This window comes from Sphaeramia orbicularis, chromosome 19 (genome assembly GCF_902148855.1).
Source record: "Sphaeramia orbicularis chromosome 19, fSphaOr1.1, whole genome shotgun sequence".
Lineage (NCBI taxonomy): Eukaryota > Metazoa > Chordata > Actinopteri > Kurtiformes > Apogonidae > Sphaeramia > Sphaeramia orbicularis.
Genome location: NC_043975.1, coordinates 28,995,699 through 29,008,368, shown reverse-complemented (window position 1 = coordinate 29,008,368; position 12,670 = coordinate 28,995,699).

The window sequence follows — 12,670 nt, the reverse complement described above, 5'->3', positions numbered from 1 at the left end:
CACGTTTTCACGCTCATTGGGTCGCCATTTTATCAGTTTTTATCCGATTTTCTTCAAATTTGGAGGATTGCAAGATCTAGTAATAAGATGGCCAAAGAAACATTTTGGGAATGGTTTTGGGGGTATCTTTTTGCAATACTGATTAATAACTGATGCAAATATACTTGTACACCTTGATTGTGATCAGGCCATTTGTTTGTTTGTCTGTTAGCAAGAGAACTCAAAAAGTTATGGACAGATGTTGTTGAAATTGTCAGGAAATGTTTATACTGGCACAAGGAACAAATGATTAAATTTTGGTGGTGCCTTGGCAGAGGTCTGTGCTCTCCGAGTGCTTTTCTAGTTCTTATTCTATTCTTTATTTTGTTTTTAAATGCATGACATTGAGCAAGGGGAGAGAGAAACAGTATGTTAATTCTCTGTATTTTATGCATAGTGAACTGACAAGAAAGAATCTTTGAATCTTTGAAGATTTTGGCAAAAGGTCGTCTTCCATGAGGCTGGCACCTCTACCTGCAATTTCAGAGAAAAGTCAGTTGGCTTTCAGTCTGTCAGTATGCAGAATGTGCAAAAGGTTTCTGATTTGGGGGAGAAACCTGTAAGCCAGGGTGAAAATATAAAGGTTAGTCCTCCTTTAGCTGCCGTAGTTACTTACATAGTTACTAGTCCACAGGGGGTAAACATACGGCCTGTGGGCTAAAACTGGCCCACCAGAGGGTCCAATCCAGGATGAATTTGTGAAACGCAAAAATTACACAGGAGATTTCAACAATCATTTTAGTTCAGACCAATATAATCTACACTGGCTCAGATCAGTAAAATCCTATATTATGAAAGGGAAGTGGAGTCTCTTTGTGTGTGTGTCTCGAGCATCACACAAAATCCGGAAAGACCTGACTGCTGCAGTTTGTCATATTTATGTATTTTTGGGCAAGGAAGAGACTAGTGAAAACAGCAAGTTGATTGGACCAACATTTTGGGAGATATTTGCAAATTTGCACAATGACCTCCCAATGGTCATAGAATCATCATTGAAGTGGGTTACATAGCAACAAATAAACTATCAGGCAATTTTGCTGAGGTGTCAAATTTTATGTGCAGAAATAGACATGTCAGCTGAAATTATTCAACTGAAAATGCCAATGGAATTTACCAAGATAGTAAAGAAAGTAAAGAAATGAACAGAGGATCTAGAACCCGTGGTTCCCCACGAGTCAGTGGGCTAGTATTATCATAATAACCTATAAATAATGACAACTCCAGACTTTTCTCTATTTTATTGTAAAAAAAAAAAAAAAAAGTTAAATGACATGAAAAATTTTACTTTTAAAGGTGGGGTCTGAAATCTTAGAAAAATGGTTTGAGCAAGCTACATTTTGAAAATACTCAGTTCAAAAGTCCAAACCCCTTTCTTCAGACATCCCTACGAAGCTACACCTCCAGTGTACCGGCACGTGCAAGGCTTGTTCCCGAGGGTTCACGAGCACTGCACAGCAACAATTCACCAGCTCCAGCTCAGACCTCGCCCTGGCTCTGGCCCCATCTGGCCCCGGCTCAGGCTCCGATGCCGGCTAAAGCTCTGGCCCGAGCTCCGACCCCAGCTGAGGCTCCGGCTCGTGGATCCATGCATATCTCATTCAGTCTCCTCCAACACCCCCGCTCTTACAGAACAGCCCCAGTTCATACCTATCTGGCTAATGTTACATTACCTAGTGATTTATATTAGTGACAAAACAGTTTAGCGGTGAACTTTCCATCCTAATATAGCTAAAATAGCCAAGCTCTGGCTCAGGCTTCGCTTCCTGTACAAGCGCTTCAAACCTCTGAGAGTTCATGATTCATGTACAAAGAGGGGTACACGCAGAGGGGGGAGGGACAAATGGCAGTTGAGTTTGATAGACAAATCACCGTTCAATCATTTCACGTGGGCGCTCAAATTGATTGGATGGTGTTTTTTTTTCAGTCCTGTCCATTCCACAGGTGACTAATTTTTTTTATTTTTGTGTTAGAGCATTTAATTAATTAGTTGTAATCGGGGCGTGAAAGGGATTTTAAACAATATAGTAAAAAATGCTCCAGGAAAACATCTCAGACCCCACCTTTAAGCTCTGTGATGAACTAGTGACTCGTCCAGGGTTTACCCCGCCTTCACCCACTGGTAGCTGGGATAGACTCCAGCACCCCCTAGTGAGGATACAGCAGGTTCAGAAGATGAATGAATGGATGTTTACATTTACAAACTATCCTTTCACAAAAAAATGTGAATAACCTTAACAAATATGAACAACCTGAAATGTTTAAAGAGAAATGAGTGCAATTATAACAATATTCTGCCTGTTATTAAATGTTTTGTGTATGTTGTAGATCCACTGTGATCTGTAAGTTGTAATATGCATGTATCAATCAGAAGCCAAGGTAAAATATTGTAAAAAAAAAAAAAAAAAAAAAAGGTAGTTATTTATATTAAGACATTTCAGGTTGTTTATGTTATTCACATTTTTAAGGAAGTTTTGCTGGTGGAAACACTTTCACAATGTAATTTGCCTTTTTTCATTGTAATTATTATTTTATTTCAGATCAGTATGTGGCTCCTGAACTAAAATGAGGTTGACACCCCCGCTCTAGTCAATGCTTCTTTGAGAAACACTTCATCTATAAGAATTTTTTCATCACAGTAGAATGTTTTGTACAAATAAAGCCAAAAGCAGTTACGTGATACGTCATGAGCGTGCTGTGCTCCATTGGTATTCTGTTATTCTTTGGATATTCTGCAAAAACAGCATCAATTTCCATTATTAAAAAACGAACAAAAATACCAAACATGAGCCGCAATCAGATCAAACCAAAGTCCAACAGATGGAGGCTCCGAGGTGCCAAGTTCACATGAGAGCCCAAACAGATGGACGCATGAAGTGTAGCACCTGCTTTTTGGCGCCGCACCTCGACACCCTCAATGGGTTCTAGTGTGGAAGAATCACAGGTGAATGTTGTCGTACAGGATGACAAGGCATATATTAGTAAGATTAGAAGAGATCAGCCACAGGGTTTCCATAAATGCAACGTTTTACATATCGATGTTTACATTTTTACTGGATTTGACATGCACAACAAAGATGCTTTACGTATTAGAGGAGCAATAGGTCGACGTTTGTACCCCCGTAGCGTGAGTTTTTGCATATCTGCTGGGGTCTGATTGGGTTGTGATTGTTGGCAATCAGCTGTAGTTATCTCCAGGTGCTGACATTTGTGGTTTTCCTAAATTACCCGCTGTTGTTCTGTGATTTGAGACAAGCTCCAACCTCCTTTTAACACAGCGTGACAGTATTTGGACGGTATTATAGATTATCAGGTTATATTGAGATGTTTTTCTAGGGTCTCTGCTTTAATTAACTGAACAAGCCATTGCTAAATTATCACAGTTAATCCTTTAACCCCTGAAACATGATTCCAGGTAAATGTGCTGTTGTGAATTAGCATCTGTTTCAGTGTCATAAAAGCTGCTGTGAGTATGTGTTTATGTTCCTTTTCTTCAGTGGTGTTGTTTTACTGTGTTTTACGTCAAAACAGGGTAGAATAACAGAAAAAGACAAAGAAAGGAATTAAAGTTTGACAGGTTTTTTTCTAAATAAGGCACTCAGAATGTACATCAATAACAGATTTAAGCTGGGTACACAATTAAAGATAACACTGGGTTACAAAAAAAATGTTTTTTGCAAGTTGTCTAGGTTTTTTCAATTGAATTAGGACCATTTTGCACCACTAAATCCAAAAATGACATCTGTTTTTCTCAATCAGGTCAGGTTTTTTTGCTAATTTGATTTTGAAAAATTTGATCTTCTCACAAAATTGATTACATTTTTGTGACTTTATCAGTTGATTTTTTATATAGTTCTCACCCAAAATAGGTTTTAAGAGAAAAAAAATCATTTTCTAACAGGATTCCTGTTAGGTACAATGGTGTATTCACCGCAGATGTAGCAGAATACGTCAGGCTTATTTTTGCAAGATCTCCTAGTCGAAGCCATTTCATTCACCTGCAATATTAAAAAAAAAACATTAATCATAAATTGGCAAAAGTAAAATCTTCAGAACTCGTTTATTGCAAGAAATATGAAAGAATTTTGTATCATATGATGTGAAAATGCCCATAAATGTAAGCAAAAATGTTAAAAAGCCAATATGTAGCATAGTTCAGAAAGTTGACCCGATTGAGCAAAATGAATGTGATTTTTGGATTCAGCACACCAAAATGATCCTAAATCAGCTCAAAAAACTTTAACAATAAATGTGTTGTTGACCGGTGTAATCTGTCTGTATTTGTCCTGATTTTCCCCCTTCCAGACCAAGGACGGCAAACACCAGATTATTTTATGTCTTATAAGATTATCCTGTGGTCTGAGGTGTGTTAAGAGTGAACTTGTCCCGATAATCGGCTCTGAAACAGGTCAGGGTCGGCAATTGTAAATACTAAACTTGTTCAATATTTACGATCAAAAATCTTCATGTGTGGGGAAAGCCAACAACTCCTGAGTCATGACTCTGTGAATTGTGACGTGGAGTGGAATGTAGCCAATCAAGAAGCAAGCTGACTGATGAACAAGGAAGTAGGTGTAAATAAAAACCAGCATGTGTTACGCCCCTGCCTAGGGGTTCACCAGGGCGAACATAATATGCTCACTTTTGTCCCCTCCCAGCTCCCAAACACACACGTCAGTCGAAACTAAAATTCACAATATTTATTATTATTATTTCTTCAAACAACTAAAGAAGGGTTAGGGGAGGGCGCGGCTAACACAACAAACAAAATATCTTCTTTACAGTTCAAAACTAAATTACCTACTCAAAAATAAATGCACGAAATAAAGTACAGAAAACTAACCAAACTCCCTAACCAAAAACAGGAGAAAAACGGGGAAAACAAAAGAGCCGACCTCCCCTACCAGAAAAGGATCAATTTTACAAAACATCTATTTACAACTATATACAATCAAATTATCACACGAGCACACAAAGACTGACGGTCACACACACAGAACACACGGTTGAGAGCTGGCAGGTGGCAAGAGAGAGGACGAACTGATGATCTAGGGCCATTTTTAAAGGGGCTGGGCAATCATGCTCCACCAATCAGCTTCCTGTAACATAAACAGACACAAAAGGCACAGCCCACCTACAGGACGGGGGGAGAACACACACACTAAACAGAAAACATATATACATGGTGGGGAAGCAAAATTTACAATGAACATTTAGTTGTTTTTTTTCAGCAGGTGTAGCGGCTGTACACATGCGTTGCCAAAGAGTTCTTTCCACTCAATCCTTTTTTTTCCTTGTTCACCAGTTTATTCTGGCACACATACAAAAAAACCATACGTCAAATGAAAAACCCGCAGTCCGTCTTGGGCAGGAAAGAATGACAAAACTGCTATTTTTTTTAACCAACATTGTAAGTACAGAGCAAACAAAATACATACCTGGCACACATACAAAAAAAAAAACATACATCAAATGAAAAACCCGCAGTCCGTCTTGGGCTAAAAATAAAAATAAAAAAAAATCGCAGTTAGCTAACTCCACGAACACACACAAAGAACATTGCAATTAAAAAAAAAAAAACATACTCAACCAAAAGCCAGTCATGACACCAACACAACGGCACACAACACCCACCCAAATATGACATAAAGAAAACAAAAAAATATAAAATAAAGACAGGACCAACATGTGTGCACTCACCAGGAAAGAACGACAAAACTGCTGCTATCTCCTGGGGTGCACGACCCCAGTTTGAAGGGGTGTGGGGTTCATGTCCCTAAAATAAAATTGGAATTAGCACAACAAAAGTCAGCAATGGCAAGTGGAATCCTACACTATATACCTTAACTCTGTTACACAGACACTACGTCAATTGTTTTGAAACCAAACATATATTGATGTCATAATCATACCTAACACTATTATCCATACCTTTTCAGAAACTTTTGCCCATATGAGTAATCAGGAAAGCAAACGTCAAAGAGTGTGTGATTTGCTGAATGCACTCGTCACACCAAAGGAGATTTCAAAAATAGTTGGAGTGTCCATAAAGACTGTTTATAATGGAAAGAAGAGAATGACTATGAGCAAAACTATTACGAGAAAGTCTGGAAGTGGAGGAAGCAACAAAAAACGTACCAAAGCTTTTATTACAGCTCTCAAATCCAAAATCCTAAAGGATCCAACCAAATCCATGAGAAAAACGGCAATTGAACTTGAGGTAGACAACAAGACCGTTAGAAATGCAGTAAAATATGATTTGAAGTTAAAATCTTACACAAGAACACCAAAACAATTGTTAACAACAGCAACAAATCCAACTTTAGCAATTTTTGGGAATCATGTTTATGTCTGCCTTCTAGCCCAGATCTAAACCCTCTGGATTCTGCTATTTGGGGCGTTTTAGAACATGTTACCAATAGAACATCACACAGCAATGTCGACTTTCTTAAAGATACTATTAAAGAAGAATGGGAGAAGTTGTCACCCGAATATTTGAGGAACACTTGCGCAAGTTTCAGGAAGCGTGTGAAGGCAGTTATTGAGAAAGAAGGAGGACACATAGAATAAAAACATTTTCTATTATGTCAATTTTCTTGTGGCAAATAAATTCTCATGACTTTCAATAAACTAATTGGTCATACACTGTCTTTCAATCCCTGCCTCAAAATATTGTAAATTTTGCTTCCCCACCCTGTACATATACACAAAAATAGGCCAATTATGACCCAGGGTCATAACACATGGCTGACTTTACACATAAAGTTCGGTGGACCTCAGAAATTCTGGATTTTTTTCCATCAAAAATAGTCCCAAGAACACCATCATTCCCTCCTCTTGAATGCCCTGTTGTGTTTTCCGGTTGTTGCTACGTTTGTTCTTCTTTGTTTTTGTTAGATCACGTTTGATCACGCAAGATTTCTGGCTTAGAAGACTGATTCTAGATCAGTGGTTTGACAGAATTGTTATGTGTGTGTGCTGTGTTTAGATTATCGGAGCACACCACACAGTCCAATCAAAACTGTTCAATGCCTGTTTTTTTTATCTTCATGTGTGAGGTCTGTAACAGATAAAAAATCTCTTCAGATTTAGAAAATCCTTAGATGTGTACCCTGATTTAGGATGTTGATCATAAACTGTGAACTGGAACACACTGAACAACAACAGGTATTTGAATTTTGTCCCAGTAGTTTTTGTTTTGGGCTTTTTTTCCCCCGTCTAAATCAGTCCAGCTGCTTTTTGTCACCTGGTTGAACTCCAAAAAGCAGTTACACCATCCAAACTCAGTAAAAACACTGCAAACAACAATAAAAACTAAAAAACACAAGGATAACTGACTAAAATAAAAAGCCCAAACCATCTGTTTTTATCGTGAGTTGGTCTCACTCACTGCTCTGTGTTTTACCCCCATTGCACAGGTGGTGAGGGGTGCACTGAGCATGCTCAGATGTCTATAGAAAGAACAAGGTCTACTCTATCAGCACGTTTTCAAAGTTTTCATATTGAGCAAACAGTTGAATTTTTATGAATATTTAAAATGAACCATACATTCAGAATGCTCATCACAGACACGTCAGGGGTTAAACCAGTGTTTTTCAACCTTGGGGTTGGGACCCCACGTGGGGTTGCCTGGAATTCAAATGGGGTCCCCTGAAATTTCTAGTAATTGATAAAAAATCAAAACTTACTAATAAAAATGTATATTATATAGCCTAAATGTTACCTAAAATTAACATTTATTTGCAACGTATTATAGCTAACTATTACACAATCAAAAACAAATTAATTTTAGCAAATAAAATGTCTCCATTTTGAATGTCTGGGGTCACCAGAAAATTCTAATAATTTATAAAAAAAAAAAAAAATTAAAAATGAAAATTTACTAATAAAAATTTACATTATATAGCCTAAATTTTGCCTAAAATGAACATTTATTTGCAACATAGTATAGCAAACTATTACATGATCAAAAACAAATTAATTTTAGCCAAAAAAAAAGACTCTGTTTTGAATGTCTGGGTTCGTTAGAAATTTGTGATGTTAAAATGGGGTCACGAACCAAAAAATGTTGGAAACCACTGGGTTAAAGGGTTAAGTCAGTGGTTTCCAACCTTTTTTGGCTCGTGACTCCATTTTAACATCACCAATTTATGGCAACCCCAGGCATTCAAACAGAGACTTTTTTTTTTTTTTCCTAAAATGAATTTGTTTTTGATCATGTAATAGTTTGCTATACTATGTTGCAAATAAACCTTAATTTTAGTCGATATTCAGTCTATATAATGTATATTATTATGGACGGAGGCAGTAAATCCAGGTGCAGATTACTGCACAAAGTGAGAATTTTATTTTCCTTGGTCAGGATATGTACAGTCAGTCCAGCTTGTATTTACAAGGCTGACAGTTAATACTGAACAAACAAGAACTCAAACTATGAATTATGAAAGAGCTGCAGCATCTGAAACTGACCACAATGAACATTTGAAAGATAAACAGTACCACAGTGCTTCAGTTTCAGCTTCAGTTTGTCATGTCTTTTATGGATTGGGATTGCCTCTATCAAGTCACCATATATTTTATATTAGTAGGTTTTTATTTTTATCAATTACTAGAAATTTCAGGCAACTCCACATGGGGTCCTGACCCCAAGGCTGAAAAACACTGGGTTAAATAAAGCTGTCTTGAGTGAGGATCATTAACTGTTATATTGACTGTTTTACTGAAAATATGAAGCAAACAAACCTCGCTATTCTTCTCACAGAGGACTGTAATGGTCTCATTCCAACAGAAGTCCTGTGTTCCGAGTGTTTTAATCCTTTTAGATGATTCTGACGTTTGTCTTGAATCAAGTGCAGATGGCAGTAGGAGGTAGTTGGCAGAGGCGCTGCCGATGATCTGGACGATATGAGATGAAGCCCGTGTAATAACTGAATGAAACCTCATACCTGTTTCCTTTAGAGCAGGGGTGTCAAACTCATTTTAGTTCAGGGGTCATATTCAGCTAAATTTGATCTGCAGTGGGCCGAACCAGAAAAATAATAACAGAATAACCTATAAATAATGACAACTCCAAATTTTTGTCTTTGTTATAATGTAAAAAAAAAAACCCATTAAATTATGAAAATACTTACTTTTACAAAGTATCCAAACAAAAAAGATGTGAATAACCAAAAAAAAAAAAACCCTGAAATTTCTTCAGAAAAATAAGTGCAATTTTAACAATATTCTGCCTCCACTTATCATTTCTACATGTGCATTATGGATCAGATCTACAAAGACACTAAACACTGAGGAACAGGCAGAAAAATTGTTAAAATCGGGCTGAATTTTCTTTAGACATTTCAGGTTGTTCATATTTGTTCAGGTTATTCACATTTTAGTGTTACAGGATAGTTTGGAAATGTAAATATTTTCATAATTTAATGTTATTTTTTGCACTAAAACAAAGAAAAAAATTAAGTTGTTAATTCTAGATTTTTTTTTGGCTTAACTCAAGATTTTTTGTACTAAATTGAAGATTTTTATTTATTTATTTATTTATTTATTTATTGCTTAATTCAAGATTTTTGTTTACTTAATTGAAGATTTTTTTTTTTTGCTTAATTGAAGATTTTTTTTTTACTTAATTGAAGATTTTTTATTTTTTGCTTAATTGAAGATTTTTTTTTTTTTTTTTTACTTAATTGAAGCTTTTTTTTGGCTTAATTCAAGATTTTTTTTTAACTTAATTGAAGATATTTTTTGGCTTCTTTTGAGATTTTTTTTTTTTTTACTTAATTGAAGATTTTTTTTTTTTTTTGCTTAATTCAAGATTTTTTGCTAAATTTGAGTTTTTTTTTTTTTTTTTTTTTTTTTTTGCTTAATTGAAGTTTATTTTTTTACTTAATTGAAGATTTTTTTTTGGCTTAATTGAAGATTTTTTTGTTTGTTTGTTTTTACTTAATTGAAGGTTTTTGTTTTTGTTTTTTGGCTTGATTCAAGATTTTTTCCTTAACTCAAGCTTTTTTTTTTTTTTTTTTTTTTCCGCTTAATTCAGTTCAAAAGTGTGGAATTTTTGCACTTTGTAAATTCATCCTAGGGGCCGGATTGGAACCTTTGGCCCCTGGGCCGCATGTTTGACACCCCTGCTTTAGAGGATGTAAAAGAAGTGGACACACTACCTCAAAGTTTCAGCAGAGTGGAGATATTCTGATCTGTAAGGAGGCAAATCCATTCTGCTGTGAAGCCACTTCTGAATTAGATTACAGGCACATTACTGAAACGTTACAGGGGAAATGAGTGCACCTTTGGCTGTGCATCATCCAGTACAATACCTCCTTATTCTTTGGACATTACCATCCATATAGCAAAGAACAAAACATTAGCAGGTCAAGTACATTTTTTATCCTTTAAACAAATTACTAACAATAGGATTCTCAAGATCTCAGTGGAAGTCTTGACCTCATTGTGTTAACCCTTAAAGACCCAGAACTATTTCTGTAGTGACTTCCAAATGATTTTTTAAGCTTTACAATGTGATTTATCATCATGTATTATACTATTATCCTCTGCATTTCATATTTTGGAGTAAAAATCAGGTACTGTTTTCCACTATTTTATTTACTGATGATGTGGATGTTCATAAAAGCTCAGAGTAAATTTGTATCAGGACAGAGAAAAGTGGAGGTAAAGGGACTTTTTCAACAAGATATATCATCCTAAACTATGGAGCGATCTGCCTCTCCATATCAGACGGGCCTCCTCTCTGTCTGTTTTTAAATCCCTTCGTAAAACCCATCTTTTCTCCTTGGCTTTTGAAACCATGTGAGATGTTTGAAGGTACTATCTTTATTCTGTTGTTTTTATTTGGTAGTGGTTTATTTTTCTTATTTATCTATTTTATTTGTTTTTAATTGTATGTTTTTTTTAATCTATTCTTGTATTTTATTCTTTTATTTGGGTTTTATTTATTCTTCTGTATAACACTTTTTAAAAAATTTTTGTACAGTTTCTATGTCTTTAAATCTATTCTGTATTTTATTCTTCTATTTTGGTTTTAATCATTCTTCTGTACAGCACTTTGGTCCACTGCGGTTGTTTTAAAGTGCTTTACAAATAAAGTTGGATTGGATTGGATGATGCGAACGCTAAATCACACATGGACATCCACTATCATTGGTCAAATTACATGGGTTATACTGGTGAATGAATGTTGCAGAAGGTGACGGTGTTTCCATGTTTACTACGGAGCCTCTAAACATCCAAAAAAAGGCACATCTGATGTTGCTGAAAATCTGAAAAACTGGATTTTACCAACTTAACCTATATGTTCTTTTCCTGTCCTAAGTTACTGAAATTTTGGGGCGATTACTTTATGATCATGACTAATATTCTTGGGAAAAATATCAATATGTGCCCTTTTATAGCGATATTTAAGCTCCCTGTTGACTCCTGTTTTAACCAAATAGAGTCTGATATAATAGCTTTTACATCCCTCCTTGCAAGACGACGTATCTTATTTTTGTGGAAGTCTCCTAAACCCCTGTCAATTTCATTTTGGCTTAGAGGTATTATGTTTTTTCTTAAATTAAAAAAGATTCCACTCTCACTACAAGGCTCCTCAACTAAATTCTTTAATAAATGGCAATTTTTTTTAGATTACTTTGAGTCTTTACAAACGCTGCCTTCAGATTGATCTCTCACACCTCCACCCTACTCTATTTTATTATTGTTTAGGTATTGTTGTTTTTTGTTGTAATTTGTTCTGTCTACCAATTATTGTCACATTTGATACATCTAGGTAATGTCTAATATTTAAAAGTAAACACAGGTATCTACAAGCTATGGCTTATTATTAATTTTTTTAAATTTATTTTTATTTTCTTCTATTTCCATTAGCTCCGTTAATATTCTTGTACACCACAGATTTGATACGGCTTGTACTTATTTGATTTATTTGATTTTCTACTGCTCAGAGACTGTTATGATGTTCTCGTTTCTGCTGTTGCCCCTTCTCGGAGGGCCTTGGGTTTGGATTGGGCATGGGGAAAAATTCTATAAAAGGCAATGTATAATGAATGCACTGTAATTCTGCTCCTTTGTGTGTACTGTTACATTGCTCATAAAAAGATAAATAAAAAAAAAAAAAAAAGGATTTTACCTGAATTATTTCCAAGTATTGATAGGATTATCGGTTCAAAAGTTATTAAACATTTCAACAGTACATGTCTGTGGTCAGTGGCAGCTTTGAAGGTCTTTGTGGATTGATTTTTCTTGTTTACATGATTTTGAAAAGGAAAAACAATCCTGGAAGGGGCGGGGCTTAGGCCAACCAATCAGGTCACAGCCAACCTGCATCGACTCCAGGCTGTTTGTTGTTTGTTGGAACAGGTTCTCATTGATGTGTTTGTTTACTTCCTTTCCACTGACCAATAACCATCCTTAGATGCGGATTTCAGGAAACTGTCAATTCATTAACAGTTTGTTTACATCTGATTGCTGTTTTCTACCCTTTTTTTTTTTTTTTTTTTAAGCCAGACATCATTTGAGTTGACAGACTGACATTTTGCTGTAAATAGTCCTGTGTACAGTTTTATAAGTTTTAATCTTAGTTATTACAGGATTTTAGTCTAATGTACATTACAGGTTCTGAGGA